Source organism: Gorilla gorilla, chromosome 11 (genome assembly GCF_029281585.2).
Source record: "Gorilla gorilla gorilla isolate KB3781 chromosome 11, NHGRI_mGorGor1-v2.1_pri, whole genome shotgun sequence".
Classification (NCBI taxonomy): Eukaryota; Metazoa; Chordata; class Mammalia; order Primates; family Hominidae; genus Gorilla; species Gorilla gorilla.
The window spans coordinates 102,050,278-102,076,860 of record NC_073235.2 but is presented as its reverse complement, the minus strand read 5'-3'; the positions used below and the strand labels follow the sequence as shown (position 1 = coordinate 102,076,860).

The following is a 26,583-nucleotide window of genomic DNA, read 5'->3' as shown; positions in this document are numbered from 1 at the left end:
AACAGCATTAATCCATTCATGAGGGCAGGGTCCTCATGACTTAAACACCTCTCAAAGGTCCCACCTCCCAGTACTGCTGCATCGGGGATCAAGTTTCCAACACATGAACTTTGGGGGACGCGTTCAAACCACAGCAGAGCCTCTTCTCTCTTCAAGCTTTTGTCAGGCACTTCCCAGGGGTGCCTTTTTTCTTCTGTGAATAAAATCAAGCTCGGAAGACTGCTTCTATGAACTGCAAACTTAAAGAAGAAGAAGAAAGTATGTCTAGGCAAAATAAATATAGAATACATATAGTCATCATCTGCCTAATTGTGGCATTTTAAACAAAGATGGAAGAGAAAATAATTTTTTAGGCTATTGGAAATCCTGAATCTGTTAGTCCACAAAGTAAACGCAAGCTTATAAAACTGGAAATTCCCAGGAGACCACGTTACTGCCCCCACCATACGAACCCCATTTTCTCCATTTGCTTTGAAGGAAGGAGAATGGGAGTGGGGGAAACAAGAGTTCTAAGTAATATATTTTTCTGCTTTTGGAATACATAAAGGTTCTACACAGACCTCTAAGTAACAACAGTTTTCAGGAATGTTGAAGAGGGGACATAACTGTTGACACAGAGGATGCCAGACCAGGGATCAAAGAGTTGCCTCTGGCTATAAGAAACTTAGAAGCTGCTGGGTTGTGCTTCCTTAACCCTCACACTGCTATTCACACCAAACTTGGGCACTTACCAGAATCTCCTCTCTCCATCCCTTTTCTTTGCTTTCTAATTCCCTTTGAATCTTAATCCCTATAGTTATTTATGCTTTGCAAAATGCATTCATAAATTATGATGAAAATGAAATTTCATCTGAAATCGCTGATAGTAGTCTGTTTTGCCCTACAAATGGGTATTTAGTACAATTTAATATACTGCCTCATTTTATCACCTTGATACCCTTTTTGCAGACAGAGCCTGTTAACTGTGGTGAGACTCAGCCCCAGAAATCATATAACAAAAGAAGTGGCTGACCTAGAACTTGAACCTGGGTGTCTGACTCTAAATCCAGTACTCTTTTCTCCCTGCACTGCTGCTTCCTGCTCCTTGGGCTGACCCTGCAAGAGAAGAACAAGAAGAAAGGAAGATGTGTCTAGGTTCTGGGTTCTTCACTGAGGATGAACCACCTTTGCAGGTCCCAGGCAATCTTCTCCAGGCAATCTCTCCTCCAGTGCTCAAGATATCAAATATATAAAAATGCACCCACATCTCGTATTACCTATAATTTTTATAAATTTTAAAAATTGATGCTTATAATTGTGTATTTGAAACTATTTGGCTATGAATAACACATAACTTATAATTGACTATGATTTCTTGATCACTTACAAAATGATGAAATCTAGCCTATAAATTGCTTTCAAATATAATGAAAATTTCATGAATTCTAAATTTAACACCCAATGAATTTGGCATGGAATTACATTTTGGAGATATTTAATTAAACATTTATTAATTTTAGTTTTGTCCTTTTTGCATTCAGAATAAATGCTCTTTTTTTTTTTTTTGTAATTTCAGCTTTTAAACTGTTTTTTAGGTCCTCAGAAATCTCATAGGCCCCAGATGTTAAGCATTTTATGCCCAATGTGTAAAAGAGCTTGGCAAAGTCCACTGGCTCCAGCGAGCAAGGCCATTCATTCATTGCCCATTTTCTGTGCACTATATATGGAAGAAGACATGGTCTTTCCCATCAGACCTAAGGCAAATACTTTGAAAATTTATTGTCACTAAGAAGCCTCCCTGACATTACCAATAAATATACTATTAGAGAGTCTGCCGATCCTGCACCAATGTAAGCCAGCAAAACCTTGAGAAATTGGAATTTTTGGGTCTTCTAGAAAGGAATTTGGGGTGTCTCATAGTTAACCAGAAAGCATGTTTCCTTTCGTCCTTCTTGTTTTAGCTTACTCTCTAGCCCTAGTGAATAGCATATGTGGAAAAAAATGAGATCTTTCATGATGATGATTATCACGAATGGGCTCTGAAGGTGCATCCATTTGGAATGATCCAGAAATGGTTTCTGGACATTGATTTTCTTCTTTAAAACAAAATTTCTGCTTAAGACTATTTCTATGGCCTTGAATTTTTTGTGACAAAAGTGGAGTGCAGCAAAAATTCTGAGTTACCTTTGCTAGTCAGTGTTTTTGCGATGTCACAAGACAAAAAGCCAAATGAAACATTTAATCAATGTAATAGATTATTAGCTGTCTGCTCTGAAACATTATCTTACTCAAAAAATTTGAGAAAAATATCCTTTAACTTCATGGGCAATATTTTATTCTACACCTAATATTATAGGCCCTTATCTTTCCCTATATCACTACTTCTAACATCTTCAATAGGAGAGATATTTTTCTTTCATATTAGGGAAAAAGATGTTTCCTCAAACATTTATTACGATGCTGATAGACTTAGCAACTACTCTAAGCTCCACACTACATTAAGAAAAGAAGTCTCAGTATTTCTGCTCTATAAAGAAGAATGATGATGACACTCTCCTTGCTCTGATTCACTCATTGACTCATTCTGTACACACATTTATTCATTTAGCAAATGTTTATTGAACATCTACTCTGTTAGGTACTAGCAAGACACAGTATTAAAAACTGGAAGTGTCTTCACTTCGAATTTAGTATTTTATCACTAATAACACACACACACACACACACACCCCAACAATATCCAACGGGATGGTGTAAATAAATAGTGGTCCCAGTACCATTATTTTTTGTTTCTGGGAGTTTAGTTCAATAAATGCTATTTATATGCAAGGCCCTACATTGGGTGCTGTGTATGAATATTTCTTGATTCATTTCTTCAACAATAATTCACAGAATGTCAACAATTTGCCAACACTTTGCTTGTCGCTGGAGCTACAGAGGTTAACAAGAAGCAGTCCCTCCTCTCAAAGTGTCTCCCCTTTCTTATGGGGTCAGCAGACATATACATGAACATATACAAACCATATAATAAGTGTTACAATGGAACCGGCATTCCAGACAGAGTGGGAACACACCCAGGGAAGGCTTCTCAGATGAGCTTTGTAAGCCATTTTGTTATCCAGACCCTCCAAGGATGCGTGTGCAGCATCCCTAAGGAATTGTTTATATTGTAGACATCATTAATCAGTATATTTTAAACAAGAGTTTTTAAAGTTAACAAAATTAGTATAGTTCAACATTTCTCCAACAGAGGAAAAGGAAGGGTCTTGAATAAGGTGTGCATTTTTCTAGTGTGCACGGAGATGCCACATAAACAAGAAGTCTGTGGAAGAAGGGCATTCCAGTTATGGAAAATGTGCACAGCATAGATCAGCATGGTGCATTGGAGGAATTTTAACTATTATATAGTTTTATATGATTGAATTATAGGGTGCCAAGCTACGGCGTAGTGAGAGAGGCTGAAGACATAAGCACAGGCTCAATCACATTTTTTTCCTTCCTTCCTTCCTTCCTTCTTTCCTTCCTTCCTTCCTCCCTTCCTCCTCCCTCCCTCTTTCTCTCCCTCTTCTCTTCTCTCCTCTCCTCTCCTTTTCTTTCCCTTTTTCTTTCTCTTTCTTTCTCTCTCTCTCTCTCCCTCTCCCTCTCTCTCTCTCTCTCTCTCTCTCTCTCCTTCCTTCCTTCCTTCCTTTCTTCCTTCTTCACAGAGTCTTGCTGTATTGCCCAGGCTGGAGTGCAGTGGTGTGATCTCAGCTCACTGCAACCTCTGCCACCTCCTGGGTTCAAGCGATTCTCCTGCCTCAGCCTCTTGAGTAGCTGGGACTACAGGCGCATGCCACCATGCCTGGATAATTTTTGTATTTTTAGTAGAGACGAGATTTCGCCATGTTGGCCAGGCTGGTCTTGAACTCTTGGCCTCAAGCAATCCAACCACCTCGGCCTCCCAAAGTGCTGGGATTACAGGCATGGGCCACCACACTGGGCCTTGATCACATTCTTTTAATACCTACACTTCTACCCAGGCCTGTTGTTAGCTTTCAGCATCATAACTTAATGTGATATAGTTTTCCCTTTTTCTACAGTAAACGAGATGTTGATCCTTCACAGGATCCCATTACTTAAGTGGGGATGTTGTGACTTCATTCTAATTTCTTGGGGCATGTGTAAAAGTCAATGAGGGATTTATAAATACTATTGAACTCCATAGAGGAAACCTTCCTCCAATCCTGTATTCTTAGTGCTTTTTTTCATCATAGGACAATCTTTCTCAAGTCATGGATCTTGTGTTTTTTGGCATTACAAAAGAATCTCTAGGATTCTATGGATCTGAGAACTATTTTTAATGCAAACCTCCTCATTATGCAGCTTTTTCACTCATGTTATTCAATATTATTTCCTTTATCTTACTAGTCCTTTTACCCTAACTTGGTTGGATAGAAATCTCTTTCACTGTCTTTCATTAACATCATCATTTTTTATTTGTAGCATATGGTTATAGATACAGCTTAGTATAGGTGAAAATATCATTATTCTTAAAATGAGCAGAACAGTGGGATCTAATATGTTCAGTAAAAGCTCTTTGTTTGCAAATAGCCTACTGGCAAGCACCCTGGCCAGCATCCATTCTCCTGGGAGAGGGTCATGTTCCAACTGCTGAATGCCTTCTCCCACAAGTGAGCCAATTGGTAAAGATTTTGATTGACACCTCTGATTGTAAACAATAGTGAAGAACTTTGGCTAGGTTAAGAAAAGAGAAATTAATGGGAAAGACATGGAAGAGATAAAGAAACAAAAGTAAGACCAAATAATCATATTGGGAAAAGTTCAGGACTCAGGGCAGTCAGATTCTGGGTAGTAGGAACTAATAGTATTGGCAAGTCACTGCCTCTAGACAGAGTAAGCACTCACCTGTCCTTGCTATGCTGTGTTCAAGACTCAATCTCAGGAATGCAGTCTGTCTGGTCTACCTTGGCTCAGGCACTCATTCACTGGCTGGGGGAACAGGGACATCTTAATTGGCAGACCTCTCAAGACTGTTCTTTACGGGGTCAGGTGATTTCCTAAAAAGGAAACTGGAGTCTTGTTACCAAAGAAGTAAATAAATAAACGTGTGTGTGTGTGTGTGTGTGTGTGTGTGTGTTTATGTGTGTGTGTGTGCTCATGGTAAAAAAAACTCACAATTTGGCTGGGTGCAGTGGCTCACACCTATAATCCCAACATTTTGGGGGGCCAAGTGGGAGGATTGTTTGAGGCCAGGAGTTTGAGGCCAGCTTGGGCAACATTGAGAGACCTGTCTCTACAAAAATTAAAATATTAGTCAAGCGTGGTGGCACACACCTGTAGTCCCAGCTACTCAGGAAGTTGAGGTGGGAGGATTGCCTAAGCCCAGGAGGTCAAGGCTGCAATGAGTTATAATCTGGCTATTGCACTCTAGTCTGGTTGACAGAGTGAGACCTTGTCTCATAAAAATAAACAAAACAGAAACCCAAACCCACAATTGTCCATTATGGTGTAGTATGGTATACTATACAGTATTTTTTCTCTTTTCCAAATTATGAAACTCTTACCTTTGTTTTTTCATGGAGGGGAGATGTTGGTAGAGGAGTTTTAAGAGCCTCCTGGGTTTTAGGAGCTAGGAAATGGTAAGAAACACACAGAGACAAGACTCAGGAGTTTATTTCACCATTTCGGATTTCCTCAGTCAGATTTTTTTTGTTCCATTTTATAATTATCAATCACATGAACTTGAAAATGTGAAAATAGGAGAAAGAAAATCATTGGGGAGAGGAGGATTTTTTAAAGGAAATTTTTTTTTGAAACTTGACTTAGAATAATGGGATTTCTTCAATTTGCTGTATGCAAAGTAACAGAGAGCTTAGTGTATCCCAGAGATGGATTAGACAGATGTAGCACTTAACTATTAACATTTGTGAGGTTCATTCCCACCAGTGAGATTTGTGAGCAACTTCCACGAGATGCTATGCAAAATCAGCTTAGTACTTTCCTCATTTGTCACTGTGCCGTGAAACTGGTAAAATATAGAGGAAACAGAAAATTGGGCACATCTGTGAATTTGGTTGTGCCCTGATTATAGCAATGCAATTCCACAGATGTGCATGTTTTCACAGGAGAACAGGTTTCTATTTGACTCCAAGCTCCATCAATGCTCAGCTGATGTTTTATAGCCCCCTGTGGGTTTAGCATGCCCTCCCTTTATAGAGCCAAAACAGTAGCTTAGCTATAAGATTCACTGGCACCACTTTGGTACCTATTTTCTTAAATTATGGCAAATGGGGATTTGTGGCATACCTATGTCAACTCCACCTACATATTTTCCCATGGTAGTGCTTGGCACATTCATGCTACCTCTCAGCAGAGAGCCCCAAACATTTAGTAAACATTTATTCTTTCTCCCATCAAAAAGAGTTTGGTAACTTTCATAACTCCCATTTTATAGAAGCATAAAAATGAAAGGCCCTTAGCTCATTAAGGAAGGAATACAGAAGTATAAGTATTAATAATCTGTTTCCTTCTCAAAACAAAGTCAGAAGTGCTTGAAATTGAAATAACATCAGAGATGATGTTGATATATTCAACTGTATTCTGTGTCAGAGGTTCTCACAGTTGGGTGTGCATGAGGATCATCTAGAAATCTGGTTAGGACAGAGACTGCCCATCGCCATCCCCAGAGATTCTGATCCTGGAAGTCTGGGGTGGGGTTCTGGCATCTGCATTTGTAACAAACACTTTTCCTCTAAGTGATTCAGAAAACCACACATTGAGAAACAAATTTTAAGACCATAAATAGAGAAACAAAAGCATAGCTCTCAAGAGACTACAAATCCTCTCCTTCTCCAACCACGCCCTGCCTCTCAAAATTATTCCATTTTTGAAAAATATTTCTTGAAAGCAGCTGTCATTGTCACCATAGTTGAGGAGTCCTCAGAAGGAGAACTAATTGCAAAAGAAAGGTAATAAAGTAAAAATTATAGCTTGAGTCTAGTTTTGGATTCATTCGTGTAGCTAATCAAGGGAACATGGCCATCTGTGGCTAAGGATCTCAATTTGTCCCACCAGGGCTTGTAGTCTAGAACCACATGGGTTATTCAGAAGAAGCAGAAGCTGTTTCCAGGGGCAACCAACATCTCTAGGAATTTTTCTAACATCCATCAAATGGCTTATCTTGTGGCAAGTGAGCCTCCTAAAACACATTTGGCCTGTTACCATGATTCCACTAAAGACTTTTATGACCATGGTAATAATGACAGCTAACATTTATTATTTACTATATGCCAATCAACTGGTATTCAGTTTTGCATTTGATCCTCCTGACAATCTTATGAGGCAGATAATGTGTATAATGGTTTTACAGTTGAGGAAACTGAGATAGATTAAATACCTAGCCACACAGACTAGTAAGGGTATGAAGTGAGTAAGCCTTGATTTGAAACATATTTTATATATCATTGAGTCCCTGCACATAAACGCTATCATCACATCGTCTCTCTTGGTAGAAGGACAGCGAGTTGGCCGGGCGCGGTGGCTCATGCCTGTAATCCCAGCACTTTGGGAGGCTGGGGTGGGCAGATCACGAGGTCAAGAGTTCGAGACCAGCCTGGCCAATATGGTGAAACCCCATCTCTACTAAAAATACAAAAAATTAGCCGGGCCTGGTGGCGCTTGCCTGTAGTCCCAGCTACTCAGGAGGCTGAGGCAGGAGAATCGCTTGAACCCGGGAGACGGAGGTTGCAGTGAGCCGAGATCGTGCCGCTGCACTCCAGCCTGGGTGACAGAGTGAGACTCTGTCTCAAAAAAATAAAATAAAATAAAATAAAAATAAAGACGGTGATTTACAAGGGCAAAGTTGTTCAAATGTCTTTGGGATAGAAAAGGAGGATATGGGAGAATTAAGCCCACTGCTTATAGGCAGAGGAAAGTAGGATTCTCATTTCTCAGAAATCAGACTACAGAAGAGGATTGCACTAACTTACATACCGTGTATTATTCTCCATGTAATTATACTGAGTAAAATACCTTTAGAGTAATTGCATACATAATCAAATATTGCACAAATCTAAGAGCTTGAAAGTGCCTGCCAGCCTCCTCCCACCCTGGATCAAATGAAATCCTATCTACTAAACCATAGTTATAATTTTCCCCCTGGTTTCACTTGGATTTCCTTTAATAATGTTTGATTGTAATTAAAAATCAGTGTATATGTGGAATAGAGAAAGAAACCAAAATTACTCTCTTTTGTCTTTTAGAAAAGTGACAGTTATAAAAATGCTCAATATAATCAATTCACTCCCTGCCCCCACTATTGAACTAGCATTTTATCAACCACAAATATGCTTCTCCACATAAGACAGTAACTACAGTTCTGTGGTAAATGCAACAGGACTGAAGTCATTGCCAAAGAAGCATCAAAGCTTTCAGAGTGCTATTGATGTGCTCAGTTCATAACTCAAAGAAAGAGCAAAGAGAAGAAAGCCAATGGCAGGAATGGCTTCAGGCTATGCTTTCAAAATAGGTTTAATATAAAGGCTAAAATGGCAGTAAGATACTCATATATAAAACAGATACCTGCTGCTTAGCAAGCCGAATGGAATGAGTTTCCAGAAACTCTCAATGTTCAGGCACCACTGATCCCAGCAACAAAAGGCTTGAAAAAGATAAGAGATTCTAATAGTTTATTCTGACCCAATGTTGTCTGTGTGGGAAATCTAGAGATCTTAGTGATGAGGCATTAGGATTCATTCACTACCTTTGTCAGTCCTGTTGTTATTAGGATCAGGAGCCAGAATATTCAGAGGTTCTGGGATCTAATTCTACTGTTCAGGATGAAGTGACTGACCACCATCCAGAGGCATGTCCTGGACATCCAGGAGAATCCTAGTCTGTTCTTGAGTAAACCCACTTATTGGGTTAAAAGTCAGTCACAGCCCTAGGTTTTGGAGGCACTGGCAGCAGCAATATTATTTGAGAAATTCTACTCTCTGCACAGCTACTCAGAGATATCTGACTTCACTGGTTTATAACACTGTCTTCTCCCTTTCTACCTAGCTTGATGTTGCCACTATTAGGGTTCTGCAGGGACTGAGGCTAAAATCAACACTTGCCACCTAGTCACAGACTTTCATGACAGCCATGTCTTTAATGGAGAAGAATCCCCTTTTCATTTCAGGAGACAATGTGTTATAGTGGGAAGAGGGCAGTGCTGGAGGACATACAGAATCTCGTCTAATCTGAGAGTTGTCATTTATTAGCTTTGATACATTAAGCAAGTTACTTAATCTTTCTGAGCCTTGATTTTCATCAGAAAGTTGTACTAAAACTCAACTTATAGGGTCATCCTAAGGAATAGAGATATTAGAGAGAGCTAAACAAAAGATGACTTAGTGTGGTTGTTGAGGTGATGAAAGCAAAGTAGAACAGTTAGTCTAGCTCTCATTTTTTTTAAAAGGATAGGGTTCATTTTGGCGATTTTCAAAAGAAGATGGAAGAAGGGAAACAAGGTCACCTGTTTTTCATGGTTGAGGGAAGATACCTGGTGGTAAGCAACTAACAATTTTCTCCAAAGAGAATGAGGTGGTACTAAGTGGGGGCAGAGATTGGTGGAGTGAGATGGGGTTGTGGTCCCTTTGGGAGATGCCAAAAGAAGAACTCACCAAAGATGACCTCAACTCCTTCACAACTCTTAAAGTCCTTCTTGACTCTACTTGAAAGCGGATGCTGAGTATAGCACTGGGCAGTTAGCTGTAAATGAAAATTATGGCATCTGAAAGTGAGATGATTGGGAAGTCAGTGACAGTCTTTATGCAAAGATCTCTGAGACCCCAAATTCCTCTTGCTAGAAATAGATACGTATTCTCCAGGAGCGTCTGTGGCTTGTCATTAGAATATTCTTTTCCTGGCTGGGTGCGGTGGCCCATGCCTGTAATCCCAGCACTTTGGCAGGCTGAAGCAGGTGGATCACCTTAGGTCAGGAGTTCAAGACCAGCCTGGCCAACATGGGGAAACACCGTCTCTACTAAAAATACAAAAAATTAGCCAGGCATAGTGGTGTGCACCTGTAATCCCAGCTACTCCAGAGGCTGAGGCAGGAGAATCCCTTGAACCTGGAAGGCAGAGGTTACAGTGAGCTGAGGTCGTGCCATTGGACTCCAGCCTGGGCAACAAGAGCAAAATTCTGTCTCAAAAAAAAAGAAAGAAAGAAAGAAAAGAAAGAATACCTTTTTCTCTGAGGTCTTAGGCACCAAGGCTAGAAACCAACATAAACCTAAAAGGAGAGGCCCTATGCCCACAGGCCATCCACAATGCATCAGAGAAGATTCCTCATCCTTTCCAGTCTCACAACTCTCCTCTCTGTTCACATGAGATTCCTGTGGCAGATATATCTCTTCTGAACAGCCCTTTTAGTCTACAGAATGGTATAGACAGGCATACTGGTGTATTTTCTCAAACTTCTCCAGCAGTTAGTGTTTCAAGAACACAAGATTAATTAGAATTAATTATACATTTGAAAAACAAATCTGGCTGTTTGGCAGAAAACAAGAAGTAATAATTTTGTAAATCACATCTTTTTACATTTGTCCATTTAAAAATATGGATTTTGTTTCATTTTTTATGGAAAATGTACTTTTGAGTCCAAGTGACATAACTAAAAGAACTGGTGATGATGAGTGAAACTCACATACCTATTTCCTCACAACCTTAAAACCTTTTTCTTAATTGGCAAGAACATTTTTTTTTTTGAGTTGGAGTCTCGCTCTGTCACCCATGTTGGGGTGCAGTGGCGTGATCTTGGCTCACTGCAACCTTTGCCTCCCAGGTTTAAGCAATTCTCCTGCCTCAGCCTTCCAAGTGGCTGGGACTACAGGTGCATGCCACCATGCCTGGGTAATTTTTTGTATTTTAGTAGAGACAGGGTTTCACCGTGTTGCCCAGGCTAGTCTCAAACTCCTGAGCTCAGGCAATCCGCCCACCTCAGCCTCCCAAAGTGTTGGGATTACAGGCATGAGCCACCGTGCCTGGCCACATTTCTATTAAATGCATAAAAATTACAACCTTCTAAAAGAGGCCCAACTGTATATAGAAAATAATAAAAATCTATAAGGCGATGATTTTTATGACATCATGGCCTGTTGCTATGGAAACTATGATGAAGCAGATTGAACAATATTATGCCAATAGAAAAGGTAGATATAACAAGGGTGAGAGTTGAGAGAGAGTGAAGTCCTATATTACTGCATAAATACCTTACATAATTAGAAAATGTAGCAGAAAAAATGTATAATATGGAAGTAAAAGGTAAATAGATTTCTGTTTGATTGGCTTGAAAATTATCCTCATCACTAAAAACAGAATCTTCAAACTTGAAATATAAAGATGATTACTTTTTACTTTAGTGTACATTTTTATACTACGCACAGCCACTTTGAACTCCTTAGTCTTCACCATCTGTATAACTCAATTTCCGTTTTATAAAAAAAATTGCTGACATCTGTTTAAACCCTAATATCTCCACAACCATGTAGAATGTTAACTCAAGCTTGATGTCATGTTAAATCACTTGAGCCTTAAAATAATATTAAACTTACGGTTCTGTTTCAACTTTGTAATGATACTGCATTTAACCCTTCAGATGTTCCAAACTGTTCACCAATGAAAATCTTGGACAAAAAAATGAAATCAATTGTGGACCCTTCATTTTCAAAATGATGCTCCATTAGGGATTGTCTAAAACCAACCCAGAATCTGGAATCTTAGAATATAATGGGCAGTTAAAAAGTCGGTAACTTAGTTAACACATGGGAGAGTCTGACCTCACTAAGACATCTTCTCTTACTGACTATGGCAGCTGATTCTGTGCCTGGGCCAACCCAAGTCAAAATTGTGAGGTAATGAGAATATCTTGCAAAAAAATGCAAAAATTAGCCAGGCATGGTAGTACGCAGCTGTAGACCCAGCTACTCAGGAGGCTGAGGTGGGAGGATCACTTAAGCCCAGGCAGTTGAGGCTTCACTGAGTCGTGAGTGCGCCACTGCACTCCAGCCTGGGTAACAGAGGGAGACTCTGTCTCAAAAAAACCAAAACAAAAAAACCCTTGGATTTATAAAGTGTTTAAAATAAACTGAAGTCCTTCCACATTCATGTTCTGATTAAATTTTAAAACAGCATTGGTAAATGCAGTGGTGAGGTACACCCCAGATTTCTCTCTCCACCTTCACCTTCAGGACTGAGGTTCCTATTCTCCCAGCTGCCAGGATTCTTGCCTGTTGATGGCTGACAGTGAGTTCTTCCCCAGGAATTGCCCTGAGCCTGAAAGGTGCTGCCTCACACTAGTGTATGTCCCTGCCACAAGGGCAGCCCATATCCAATGAGGTCTTTGTCAAGAAGGAGGCGACAAAGACGAGGCCCACCTCACCTCAATTCAAAACACCTGTGCAGGGCTGTCCCAGCTCCAGAGATTCCCCAGAGGATGGACTGAAGACTCTGTGGCAGTTCAGCCTTCCCCACTGCTTAACCTTGTTCCTTATACACCCTCCCCCATACATATTGTTCCTACAAGTATCCTTAGTGAAGTCTCTAATTTTTGGAAGTAGGTCATCTGCTGGTTGGCTGGCAATGAGGTTCTCATCCTTGGTAAATAGATGGAATATGAACAGTCTCTAGCATTTTGTAGCCGGGCAATTGTTAAAACTTTATCTGACAGAGAACTGGGATGAAGTAGAAGGGAAAGGAAAGCATTGGCAGGTGCAACATCTCAGATGTTTGAGAAATTCAGAAAGGAGTAATTATAAAGACAAGGGAATTAGGTTGCTCTTGTTGAGTGTGATCAATGCATTGGAAATAGACAATGAAAAGGTGAGGGTAATTCATGACCAGTGTAAGGGAGAGTGTGAAATTCAGAAGCCTCCCCAGAAGCACATGAAAGGACAATCATCTCCTGCAGCCACAGAGCAGAAATAGTTGAGGATCAGGCCCAGGACTTAATTATAAGAGTAGCTGAGCACCAGAGAGAAATTTAAATTGTCAATCCCCCCAGCAGAGTCCTAGTTAGGAAGAAGTGGGACTCTAGGACCTGGATGGGGATATCTGGGTCAGTGCACTAAAGAACCTTGAAATCCCAGGTCCTCTTAGACCCTTGGCATATGCAAAAGTAACCCACTTTTCCCTATTAAAGGATAGCACTCCCCCTTGTTTGAAGACAACACAAAGTCCTCTGCTTTGCAGGACAACACATTCCCTCCCCTTTGCCCCTCCTTTAGAATTTTCTCCCAATTCGACTCTTGGCTGCTCACCAGTTATTAGGGCCACACCATAACATAACCTGATGGAGGATATGCTGGGCCTGTGAAGGGTGGAAAGGGACTAGGTACCGAAAGAGCTGTATGACCTAGGAAACCAGGAACCAACAGAATACATACTGGACTTTTTGATGGCTCTGGATCAAGGTTTACTGGAATATAGAGCTGACTAAAGGATAATTTATCAATATGTGAGCACCTTCCCATCATATGGGTGATCTTGGGCAAATACACAGGAGGCAGTGCCAATATATTGTTGGTCCATAGTAAGTGAAAAAGAAAGGGCAGAACTGCCATGCAAATGGTGAAAAATGGACTCAAAGGCTCAAAGAAAAGCTCAAAGAGGATATCCTGGAATAAATATACTTTATGAAGCCAAAAACACACCAGCCAACTGTGTTCCACAAGTTGGACTAAAAAACACTCTGTTTACTAAAGTAATAAGGACTATACTGAAGAGAGCTTCAGCATCCTTAAAGACTCAGTGATAACTTTCCTCTGTAGACCAGGACAAATGTAGGAGATGCTGTTACAGAACTCAGTTCCCTAGCAGATGTGGAGATGATGGGATCTCAAAATAATGAAGGCCAAGTAGTGGTACTTAACAGTCAGCATCCAGGTTGATGGGACTGCCATAATGAGTACAAGGTCAGAGCACATCAAGAAGAATTGTGCCTGACCTGCAGACAGAGCGATAAAGATGCCTAGATCTCTAGAATAAGTTGGACAGTCAACAACAGTATTGTTCAATTTATATAGTCAGCAGCAATTAAGGGTTGATTAGGGCTTAGAGCAGAATAGGTGCCCAGTTTCTGAATCTGAGCCAATTTTCAGATTCAGAACTTTTTGAATGAAGGGGAGCCTGGGCCATAAACAGGAAGACTCCAATATCATGGTGAGATTATTTGGTAATAATTTGCTTGTGCTTTGTCAAAACTATCTATGGCCATTTAATCCAGTAACTCATCACAGGAGGACAGTGAATACCTAAATATTTCAAGGACTATTGGACACAGAATTTGAATTAAAATTAATATTTGTTGATATTTGTCATCATGACCTCTTAGAATAGGAACAGTGGGAGCTACGTAATAAATGAAGTCCTGGCTCAGGTTTGGCTATGGTGTGTTCCCTGAGTCCATGAATGCCCCCAGTGGTCATTTTGCCAGTACCTGAATGTATACTTGGACTGGACATACTTGGGAGTTGGCAGAACTCAACATTGATTCCTTGGCCAATAAGATAGGAGCCATCATAGTGGATAAGGCAAGTGAAATTCTCTGAAACAGCCTTTAATTGTCCCCACCCTTTCTCATCCAAGATGGTAGACGAAAACCAATAATGTATCCAAGGGTCAAAGGTAGAGAATAAATATTACCCCTACAGTTAAAAGACTCACAAGAAGTAACGATGAATTCCTAATTTATCCTTATTTAGTTCACCAACGTGTCTTCTCCAAAAAAATAAAGTCAATCCTAAAGAATGATAATAGACTACACAAACTGAACCATACAGTAACCCTATTTATCGCTACCATACTAATTATGGTTTGTTTGCTATAGCAGATTAGCATGGTGCATGCTCAAGTACACAGCATCCATTCACTGATCTGGTGAATGTAATCTTTTTTTTTTGAGATGGAGTTTTGCTCTTGTTGCCCAGGCTGGAGTGCAATGTCACAATTTCAGCTCACTGCAACCTCCACCTCTGGGGTTCAAGCAATTCTCCTGCCTCAGCCTCCTGAGTAGCTGGGATTACAGGCATGAGCCACAATGTCCGGTTAATTTTGTATTTTTAGTAGAGGCAGGGGTTTCTCCATGTTGGTCAGGTCAAGGTCGTCTCGAACTTCTGACCTCAGGTGATCCACCCACCTTGGCCTTCCAAAGTGCTGGGATTACAGGTGTGAGCCACTGCGCCCGGCCTTGGTGAATGTAATCTTTCCCATTCCTCATAGAAAGAAAGACCAGAAACAATTTGAGTTCACATGAGAAAGCAACAATATACATTTATGATCTTGTGCCAGAGCTATGTTCAATCTCTTAGGTTCCATTACCCTATAGGACTGGAACATCCATACATTCTACAGAACATCACCTTGGTTCACTATTGATGACATCCTATTAATTGAACCAGATAAGCAAGCAGAGGCAAGTGTGCTGGAGGCGTTGGTAACATGCACTCCAGAGGGTGGGTGATAAATCCAACGAAGATTTAGGAGCCCATAAAGTTTTTAGGTGTCCCATGATCTGGGATTTTTGACAACATCCCCATTCAAAACAAAGGACAAATTATTTTGTCTTGTATCTCCGATTATCAAAAAAGGACCATAATACCTGGTAGGGTTCTTTGAATTTTGAAGGAAGCATCTTTTGCATTTGAGAATATTGCTCTAACTCATTTACTGAGTGATAGGGAGGGCTTCTAGCTATGAAAAAGAAATGGCTTTGCAGAAGGCTCATATGACAGTACAAGCAGCCCTGCTTCTTGAAACATATGATCTACTAGACCATTGGTATTAGAGGTAAGTGTGGTGGGAAAAGATATTGTGTAGAGGTTGTCACAGGCTCCAAAAGGGGAATCGCAACATCGGCAGCTGACCAGAGCCACACTGTCTGTAGTGGAGAACTATATACTTTTCACAAAACGGCTACCAGTGTAATATTAGGCATAAAAAGTCTGCCCACAGTATAAGTGAGCATGCACCCAGAACCACCTATCAAGGAGCTGGATTCTTTCAGAATCATCAAATCATATTAATTAAGTGAGCCCTGCAGCAATCCATTGCAAAAATGGAAGTGGCACATCTGGGATGGGGCACAAGTAGGTAGTATAGGCCCCTTTGTCATGGTTCATGTCACAATGGTGCCTCTCTTGCAGATCATACTTATAGCTGAATCACCTACTTAACGTGGAAACAGAAGTGGCCTGAAATGAAAACAATATACATATGGATTTATGAGTAGAAGAAAATGGCTGGTTGGTCAGGGTGTTGGAAGGAGAAAGATTGGAAAGTCAGAAACCAGACAGCGGGTCTTGGGAGTGATCTTGAAGTATGAACATTTTTGTGTAGCATGTTAACATCCACCAGAAAGCACCCACCAGGAACAAGGCCCTTCCTTGCAGAATGTATGATAGATAGAGATGATCTTGTTGACAGCATAAAGATTTATCTACCTTAAAGCAACAGTGCTCCTTCCACAAATATTTATCAAGTGGCTAGTAGGGATCAGGCACTGTTCTTGTGTTTGGAACAGATATATCAAGGGAAAAAACAGGCAGAAATCCCTGGGCTGGTGGAGTTCTAATTGCTGTACTCCACAGCTTACTTCAATTTGACATTTGTGAACAAAGCAGTTGTCTTCCTCACCTTGATCACTGTCAGGAGTGTTTTACAGGCAGCCAAAGTTTGCTTACCATGAGTGTGAGTCCCTTGTTTTCACTAACTTCTATGGTTTGAACATGTTCCCCAAAAGTATATGTGTTGGAAGCTTAGGCCTCAATGCAGCAGTGTTGAGAGGTGGGACTTTTGGGAGATGATTGGATCATGAGAGCTCTGTCCTTAAGAATAGATTAATGGTTTATCATAAGAGAGGGTTAGCGATCATGAGAGTGGACCTGTTATAAAAGCCAGGTTGGCTCTCAGTGTGCTCCCTTGTCTTATGATGCCCCACACTACCACAGCACTCTGCATAGAGTCCTCACCAGCAAGAAGGTCCTCACCAGATGCAGCCCCTCATCTTTGGACTTCCTAGCCTCCAGAACTGTAAAAAATATATTTCTTTTCTTTATAAATTACCCAGTCTCAGGTATTCAGTTGTAGCAAAAGAAAACAGACTAAGGCACTATGCCTCCATGTCAGGGGTTGGCAAATTATGGCCACTGAATGTTTTTATAAATAAAGTTTTATTGGAACACAGTTACAACCATTACGTCTGTAATTGTTTTTATGCTAGTACAGTAGAATTGAGTAGTTGTGACAGAGATTACATGGCCCACAAAGTGTACAATATTTACCATCTGAGCCTTTATAGTAAATGTTTGCCAACTCATTCTGTGCAAGGGCTCTTTCGGGAGGATTTTAAGTTTGAAGAACTTTGTAGCGACAGGAACCTCCCAAAGTGAGGAGAAAGCCTGACCCAGCTCTTTATGAGAGCCTGACTGCAGCCTTATCATAGCTTGTCTTCACTCTGTGATGGACATTTTATAGATGAAAGCTACTGCTTTGCAACTCAGATTTGTGTCCTAGACATAGGAGCACAAATTTTGAGACAAATTTTAAAATAGAAACATTATTTGGCTGAGCACGGTGGCTCATGCAATAATTCTAACACTTCGGGAGGCTGAGATGGGAGAATCACTTGAGCCCAGGAGTTGAAGACAAGCCTGGCAAAATAGTGAGACCCCATCTCTAGAAAAACATTTAAAAATTAGCTGGCCATGGTGGCATATGCCTGTGGTCACAGTTACTGAGAAGGCTGAGGTAGGAGGATCACTTGGCCTGGGAGGTCAAGGCTGCAGTGTGCCATTAGTGCACCAATGCATTCCAGCCTGGATGACAGAGCAAGATTCTGTCTCTAAAAAAAAAGGAAGAAACTTATAATTCAACAACTATTATTGGCTATACACCAACAAATGAAATAGATTTATTCCTTTCCCTTATGAATCTTACAGTCTAATGGGGGAGACAGATACAAGAAATTACAACATAAATAAGTATTTAATTACAAACTGTGAAAAATGCTATCTAGGAAAATAGTAGCCTTGTTGTAGCTTCTCTTTCCATTGTACTGCCATAAGATAAGAGGAAATAACAGGATGGGGGTGAAGGCCCTCTTGCTGTTGGGGATTCTCTGCAGAGTCCTGAGGTGGCACAGGGCATCACAACCACCGTTACCTAGGTCAGGGAAAGACCTTGGGATCTGTAGGATCAATAGGAGGTAACCAAGTAGGGTGGAAGGGAGAACATTCCAGACAAAGAAACATCATGGAGGAAGTCACTGAGGTCAGGAAGAGAAACAGAAATACAGGAATATGCAGCAGAAGTGCAGTTAACAAGGGTAAAAGGGGCTGAAGATGAGACCAGAGTTGCAGGCAGCAGATTTGTAAGCCATGGGAAGGAGTGGAATTTCATTCTAAGAGCCATGGAATGTTTCAGCATGGATGATATGGCCTGCCTGGTGCTTTGAGAAGATTATTCCAGCTACTGTGTAGAAAATGGATTACAGGGTACAAATGTGAATGTCTGGAGAAGAGTTCTGAAGCAAGAGGTGATGATGACTCACGCTAGGCAGTAAAAACTGGAAAGAAGTGCATGGAATTGAGGCATGTTTTGGAGGTCAAAAGGACAGAAATGGGTGACTTTTTAAGTAAATGTGGATGTGTACATGTGGTGGGTGGGTACTGATGGAGAGGAGAGGACTCAAGAATGACTTGGGTGGAGTGGGGGTGAGGGTAAGGCTGAACAGGAGGAGACAATTCAGGAAAAACAGTGAGTTGTAAAAATGGAATTCTCACAATACAGACACAAATGATCCTGTCATTAAAAAAGAGAGGCATTGCCGGGCACAGTGGCTCACGCCTGTGATCCCAGCAGTCTGGGAGGCCGAGGCGGGCGGATCACGAGGTCAGGAGATCGAGACCATCCTGGCTAACACGGTGAAACCCCGTCTCTACTAAAAATACAAAAAAATTAGCCGGGCGTGGTGGCGGGCGCCTATAGTCCCAGCTACGTGGGAGGCTGAGGCAGGAGAATGGCGTGAACCCGGGAGGCGGAGCTTGCAGTGAGCCCAGATTGCACCACTGCACTCCAGCCTGGGCGACAGAGCGAGACTCCGTCTCAAAAAAAAGAAAAAAAAAAAGGGAGGCATTTTGGAAACCAACCTGATTGCACAAGTAAGTCTTTGATGGGCTCAGATGTAAAATAAAAGTATTTTAAAAATATAAAAATAGAATATTTGCCATATTTGATATATTGTCATATATCAACAGTATATGAACACTGTCAGTATTCAACATACTATTGAAACAAATCCCCCAGATTCCTTTTTCAGTTTCTGTATATGCCTTTGCTTCTACCAGCCAATACCTGCAAAAACCTTCAGAAGACTGCAGTTGGACTACTGCAGCTGCTCACGCACACACACGTACACGCACGCACGCACACACACACACACACCCACACACACCCCGAGAGCCAGAGGGACCAGGCAGTTTAAGCTCTCACAGACACATCTTCCACCCCTTTTCCTGCCCTGTTCCCCCAGCCAATGATCCACTGGTGCAGAGTATGAAAGCCCAGGTTTCTGGCTTCAACTAGGAAAAAACCTGAGGCATAATTTAACTCTAGAGTTTCCTACAGGGCTGGGCTGAGGTTGACTTTTGCTTGGATCCCATCCTTGCTTCGTTTCTTTCTTTTTGCTGTCTTACTTTCTTCATTCCCTTACAGGATTTTCCTGGGTTCACTTCCTTAATAAATCTCTTGCATACACACCCTTGTCTCAGGATTCGATTCTGAGAAACCTGTCCTAAGACACTTCCCAAGGATATATACTATAGAATAGCGTGAATTCAAATAATCGATCTAGAAAAAGCTAAAATCCTTACGGAAGTGAAGCTTGCAAACAAACAAACACTATTCCAGCTACGTTTCCAAAAGGAAAAGAAACAACAAAAAGCTAGAAAGTTTTATGGCATAGAAAGTGACATATAGGAAGCTTAAGTTCTCAACTCCTGTGTTGACTCTATCTAGTCTAGCAAGGAAAATAATCTCTTCCAAAAAGAAAGAGTAGAGCAACCTTGGTTAAGAAAATAGAGAGGACAGAGCAGAATGTACTAATTTCAATATATTCACATCTCTGGTCTAAGGCAAGTCATAACCCAGAACTTTAAGTAACATTTCATGATGTGATCTCATAAACACTTGTAGATTTTTGAGAAACTATAAAGAATGGGGAAATTGCTTGGGTAATGGAGCTGGAAAAATGTTTTCCTGATTTTCGGAAAAGGGAAAAATGTAGAATGATAAATTTGATTGTTAATTGCTTCCTAGTTTCAAGAATGGATAATCAAAGAGACAAATACTAGAAAAAAGTGCAGTGAGTCCAGGCACAATGGCTCATGCCTGTAATCCCAGCACTTTGAGAGGCCCAAGGCAGGCAGATCACTTGAGGAATTCAAGACCAGCCTGGCCAACATGGTGAAATCTCTACTAAACAAACAAAAAAATTAGCTGGTCGTGGTGGTGTACCTGTAGTCCCAGCTGCTTGGGAGGCTGAGGCAGGAGAATTGCTTGAACCCAAAAGGTGGGGGCAGCAGTGATCCGAAATCACACCACTGTACTCCAGCAGCCTGGGTAACAGAGTGAGACTTTGCCTCAAAAAAAAAAAAAAAAAAAAAAAAAAAAAGAAGAAAGAAAGAAAAGAAAAGAAAAAAATGCAGTAATTACTAGGTACTAACATAGGATCACAAAGAACCTTTCACTTTTAAATTGGGTTACTGGGGGTGGGGGTGGGGGGAGGGAGAGCATCAGGATAAATAGCTAATCCATATGGGGCTTAATACCTAGGTGATGGGTTGATAGGTGCAGCAAACCACCGTGGGACATGTTTACCTATTAACAAACCTGCACATCCTGCCCATGTACCCTGGAACTTCAAATAAAATAAGATTAAGTAAAATTAAAAAAAATAAATCAGGTTATTGAGTAGAATATTCTTGACATAATGAGTAGTTATGAGTAAGGTGTTTGATAAAGGCTCACATGATTGGTTATCTTGTGGACAAGATGAGGAAATGTTACCTTGATGATTGTGAAGTGTAATCAGAACTGGTGTCAATTAATAAATCAAGGTTAACCTGGAAAAGATGTTCTTGAGAATGTGCTGTTGGGAGCTTCAATTCAACATTTTCTTCATTGATCTAGGTGGCTAGCACAATCTCCTATGCTCTGGCCTTTTCCATTCCTGAATTCCCACCAAACCTGCTTTCCTATTTCCAATGCTTCAGCCCTTCATTGCTCCCACAATATACCAGCCTCCTCAGCTGCATCTAGTGACTGGGGTGGCATTCACACACACTCCAGCATACGCCTCAGTTTTTCTGTTGCTCTCAATCTAGAAATATTCCCCCTTTGGAATAATTCAACCTTCCATTTTCTTATGATTCTGTCTACTGAGAAATATTCGAGAAAATTGCAAACTAATAGCTTTCAATTCCAGATGTCCTTCCTTAGAGTAATTTCTTTTCTCTCAAGTTTTCTACCCTCTATGACTAACACCATTTATCGAAGATGAAATCCCCAGAGTACCCTGTTCTCTTCCTTACTCTTTATATAATTTTTGTTTGTTTTTTTTCACTCCTCTCAGCTCATACTTATTCACTCTTTGTATTTAATTGGTCATATAGTCTTACTTATTCCACCTCTGAAAAATTCTGAATTCTGTCTCCTCTTCACTCCTATTGTCCTTGCTGTACTTCAGTCCTTATTAACTCTTACCTGAAATATTGCAGTAGCCTCCTAACTGGCCTCTCTGATTTTGGTGTTCTTCTTTGCCAAGAGAAGATGCTTCATCATCCCAGCTGCTGCTGATGTTCTGCTAACATAAACAGCTGATCAGGTTATTCCCCTTGCTTGAAAGTCCCCTAGTTTAATCTCCTTAATGGGGTAAGTAACGGCAATCAAACCAGCTGATCCCACCTACCTCTCCAGTTTCATCTCTTGGGCTCCTCATCTCTGTGTCTCTCTAGATGGTGAATGCTTTGAAGACAAAGATCTTATTCATTTTTGTATTCCTCTTTCCTAGAAAAACACCAGATACATAGTGGATCTTTTGTAAATTAGTGAACAACTGAAAACATGGAAAGAGGCTTTTCAAATTATTCAGGATTCAAATATGCAGAGGGTATCATGGCAAAATAAAATTAATACAAAATACAAATTTAGAAAGATTTCAATATGCTATATCTGAAACTAATGAAACTATTTTAATGGGGACCAATGATTCAAAACTCAACTCTGCAAAAATAAAATGAAGGAGGCCTGCTGTCTTAGTCTGTTTTTTTTTATTGCTTGTAACGGAACAGCTGAAACTGAGTAATTTATAAGAAACAAAATGTATTTCTTACAGTTCTGGAGGCTGGGAAATCCAAGGTTGAGGGGGCCCATCTGGTGAAAACCTTCTTGCTAGTAGGGACCCTGTACAGAGTCCTGAGGTGTATCACATGGCAAGGGGGCCGAGTGTGCTAACATGCTTGCTCAGGTCTCTCTTCCTTTCTTAGAAAGCCAGCAACCCTACTTCCATGATAAACCATTAATCCATTAACCCATTAATCCATCAACCCATGAATGGATTAATCCATTCATGAGCACAGAGCCCTCATGATCCAATCACTTAAAGGTCCCACCTCTCAATATTGCCACATCGGGGATTAAGTTTCAACATGAGTTTTGGTTGGAAATAATCAAACCATAGCACCTACCTTACACTCAGTTAAGATGAAAAATACCCAGGGGTTTTGTTGTATTACAACTGAATAGTGGCCAGAAGTGTGTTCTGGCTAGCAAAATTTTATGAAACCCTAAGTTGCATTTCTAAACAAAGGACGAGATAATGGAGAATATGGTTCCACAATCATTTGTGCTGGCCAGAACAAAACTAGGTTTCAGGGACACTGACAGCTGAAGCTCAATCAGAGAATGGCATGTAGGAGGAGGGAGGTTCTGGAAAATATTCATGTGAAGAACCATTAAAAACTGAGAGTATTTACCTTAGAGAAGAGAAAACTTAAAGGGAATATTCGTTTCCTTAAATTTTTGCAAAGCGACTGTGGAAGTGTTTGATATTAGCTGAGTTCTTCTGAGGGCAGAACTAGCATGAATGAAATGGCATTAGAAAGGCAGATGACTTCACTTTTATATAATGAAGACATTTCTATCAATGAGAGTTATTAAACAAATACATGGGCTATTGTTTGAATTTCTTGAAAACTGGAAATGTTCAGGCAACAGCTGAATGATGGTATGTCAGCAGTATCGGAGAAGGAATTCTAGACGGCCTCCAAGATTTTTCTAACGCCAACATTTTACAGTCCTATATTTTATTTTTAGTTTAATTTTAAAGGAGACCACCGAGAAAATCCATTTGGAAACTTTCAATAACAGTGTAAGGTATAAAAATCCTAAGCCACCAACTAAATTTGTCTAAAAGGCAACCCCTAACCTCCTTGGTGAAGGCCTGTCTTTTGTTTCATTGTTTTGGCGCCCTAAGCACCCACAAGGGGGTGCTTGTGGGGAAAGGATCATGGATGTGATTAAAATCCTTATGGCTAAGCTCAGGATTAGAATTAGTAGTTAAACAACTGTGCAAAGATGTTTGCAAATCCTGATGAGGAAGCAAAGGTAGAGAGAAAAATGTCCAAAATGGAACCTTCATCAGACCCAAGAATTCTCCTTTGTTTAAGTCCAGAGGAGGCTAAGTAGAAGCAAACACAGAGGAAGCATTTTGTTATCTACTCCAAGGCCCTAGAGTTGAACTCCTCAACATGTTCCTCTCTGTGTCTTTGGCTGCTTGCTCAGTTGCTTGTTTTCTCCAACTACAAAACATAGAGACTAAGAGGCACCACCGATCCCATTCACCAGAAGCCGGGATTCATGAGTTAATGTCTGCAAAGCATTTTGAGCTTGTTGGAAGAAAGGCGCTAGATAAATACAAAGTGTTGTTGTTATTATAGGGAAGAAAAAGCAACTGTTAGCTCAGGGTCTATAATTAGGAAGCAAATATAGTGTCTGGTGGCTTTGATAATAGGATTTCTATGAAGATGTGGCATGCAGTAAGACCGTTGACTGAAATGTTATAAATGACATGATTTTTGCCATCCGAGTCAAAATCCTTAACATTTTAGTTTTCGGTTTTGTCTTCCTGCCCCTCTTCCTGCCCCTCCCCCCACACTCTATTTTTAGGTAAACTCTAAGAAAGCAAGTGTCAAATTCACAGCTCTGAAAATTAATAAACTTAGCGTGTTTTTGGAGAAAGTATGGTCCTGAAGGCATCTGGACTTGCTTCTTTCTTTCTGAGGCCAAATCTCGAAGACTTTAAGTTGAGTGTCAAGGTGTTCCACTGAGCGCCTTCAGATCCTGGATTCTTATGCTCTCTGTTGAGTCTTCAATTTGTAATCCCAGGGCCCTGTTGGAGGCCTAGTCCTACAGACTGGAAGAGAAAGCTCTGGAATTCTTTCAAGGGAAGCACAGATCTGAGTGCAGGTCTTGGAAAGTAAGTAAAGGAGGAAATAGTTTTAAAATATTTTAATATGTTTATCTGCATATTTTCGGTCTACCCATAATGTTCTGAGAATTTAAATGGTTTAAGAAAATCACTTCTAAAAATAAGAAATACTGTTTTTTTGTGGAACAGTTTAGCCCTTCAGACTCCTCTAACTCCTTCTGCTATCAATTTGCTTAGTGATTTTTACCTGTATTTGCCTCAATTTCCATCCTATAAAATTGTCATAAATGATTACTATTCTAATCAATGCTGCTGGAGAAAGGCAGCAAAGGCAGAATTCACAGATGTACAATTAAATTCTAATCTTTGACCTGCCATTAATTAACCAGCCAGCTATGGGCTTCCAGCAAGTTGCTGAATTCCCTGTGCCTCAGTTTCCCATAATGTAATAAACTAATAAATAATTGAAATGAATTAAAATGAAATTCACTTGGATTTAAATAAAGTAGATGAAACTTCCATTAAGGACTTTTCCATTTTTAAAATCTCTTATTTGTATGATTACTTCATTGTCCTTCCTAAAGTGAACATTTATGATTATGTCTTTAATGTTGATTTTCTTGTTCAGGTTTTCTAATTTTACTGTGGAGACTAGTTTGTTCCATGGAACTTGGTGTCATAAGTCTGATTTGAATCTGTTACATTTTTAGAACACAGAAGTTTCAAGTGTGTGTGTGTGTGTGTGTTTCATTGGGTAGCTGTAGACTTGTTACTTTTATCCCATGGGTTTGGATTTTTTAAAAATATAAACATTGTTTCTATTATTACTACCAATAAAAATATGTAAAATAGAGATTTGTATTTTCACAGTCATCTTGTCAGCTGAGTTTGCAGGAATTTTGGTTCAATACATGTATTTGTCAGTTGCACTAAGGCAGGCAATGCACTTGGCGTCTAGAGGGTGAGGAGGGGTGGGTGGGGATGGGTGAGAGTGAGGAGTTTGAGGGGAGTCAGAGGAGGTCTCTAATTACACCAAGTTCTTGACACACCAAGGGGAGTGATTAATGCTTTCAGAGGTGTTACAATTTAGTGTTTATTTGAATGTATTAAAGTTTGCTTTGCTTTAAAATTCATCACATTTACATTTTGAAAACAGGACTACTGAGTTTTTTTTTTTTTTAATGTCAAATTCAATTTTGTTTTTCCTCTATTGACCAAATTGAAATGATCGGGACCTATGCCTCAGGCTCGCGTCACTGCAAAGTAGCCTTTGAAGGACACTTAAAAGATTCTCACACCGACTTAGAGCAGTCTCGGAGAATAGCTGTGTAGCTCAACGAACCAGTGAGAGAGGCCTGAGGACTAAGGAGAAAGTGTTTGGAACGTGCTTTCGAGGTTGCCATTGCTCAGCGCAGGGCACGGCGTGCGCGTAGCGCGGCAAGGGGGACTAAAGGGACCGGCCGCGGCCGCGAGCGGGCGGGGTGCGCGCCGGGGGCTCCCGGGAGGCGCGGTGGGAGGCGGCCTTGTCTCCAATCGCAGCCACCAAATTGCTGCTCCCTCCCTCCGCTCCCAGCACTGGGCTGGCCCCACGGAGGAGGCTCATCAGCGGTCCCGGTGGGGTAGGCCCCTCAGGCAGTTCGCTGTGGTCACCTCCCAAGTTCTCCAACTCCCTGACACATCTGCTTTCCCGAGTGACAAATTAAAACGTCTGAAGCGGCCGGAGCCCGCTGCCGCCAGCGCACATGGCCGACATGTGAAGCTGTGGGATTCCCGAGTTTTGACGCATTCCGTTTAGGACACAGGGACAGCAGTATTTAGCAGTTGACACAAGAGGGGTTTCTACTGCCTGCCAGGCAGCTAAAAGGCTGCAAGAAATCTTTTGTGGGTTCCCTGAACGCTTTGAATTCTTCTAGCCGGCCTGACAGCCCTCCACTAGCACTCTGGAAAAGACTGCAGTGTTCTTCTAACACTGGGCGAGCCTTCATTATGAGGGTGAATGGGATCCCAGGAAGACTTGAAGTGGGGGAGACGATAAACGCCAAGAAAGCGAATTCTGTCTAACGCCGTGCTGCAAAAAA

General features: G+C 40.8%; 1 long non-coding RNA gene across 1 annotated transcript in view; it reads right to left on the bottom strand.

The window, feature by feature from the left end:
* Window positions 1-22,045, bottom strand: part of LOC109025889 (uncharacterized) — a 51,024-nt gene extending 28,979 nt beyond the window's left edge. Inside the window, exons 1-4 of the long non-coding RNA XR_002004840.2 lie at window positions 21,986-22,045; window positions 5,544-5,608; window positions 1,013-1,095; window positions 65-239 (exon numbers count right to left, since the gene is read on the bottom strand). This is a non-coding gene — a long non-coding RNA (uncharacterized lncRNA). The remainder of the gene's footprint in view (window positions 1-64; window positions 240-1,012; window positions 1,096-5,543; window positions 5,609-21,985) is intronic.
* Window positions 22,046-26,583: the final 4,538 nt, after the last annotated feature.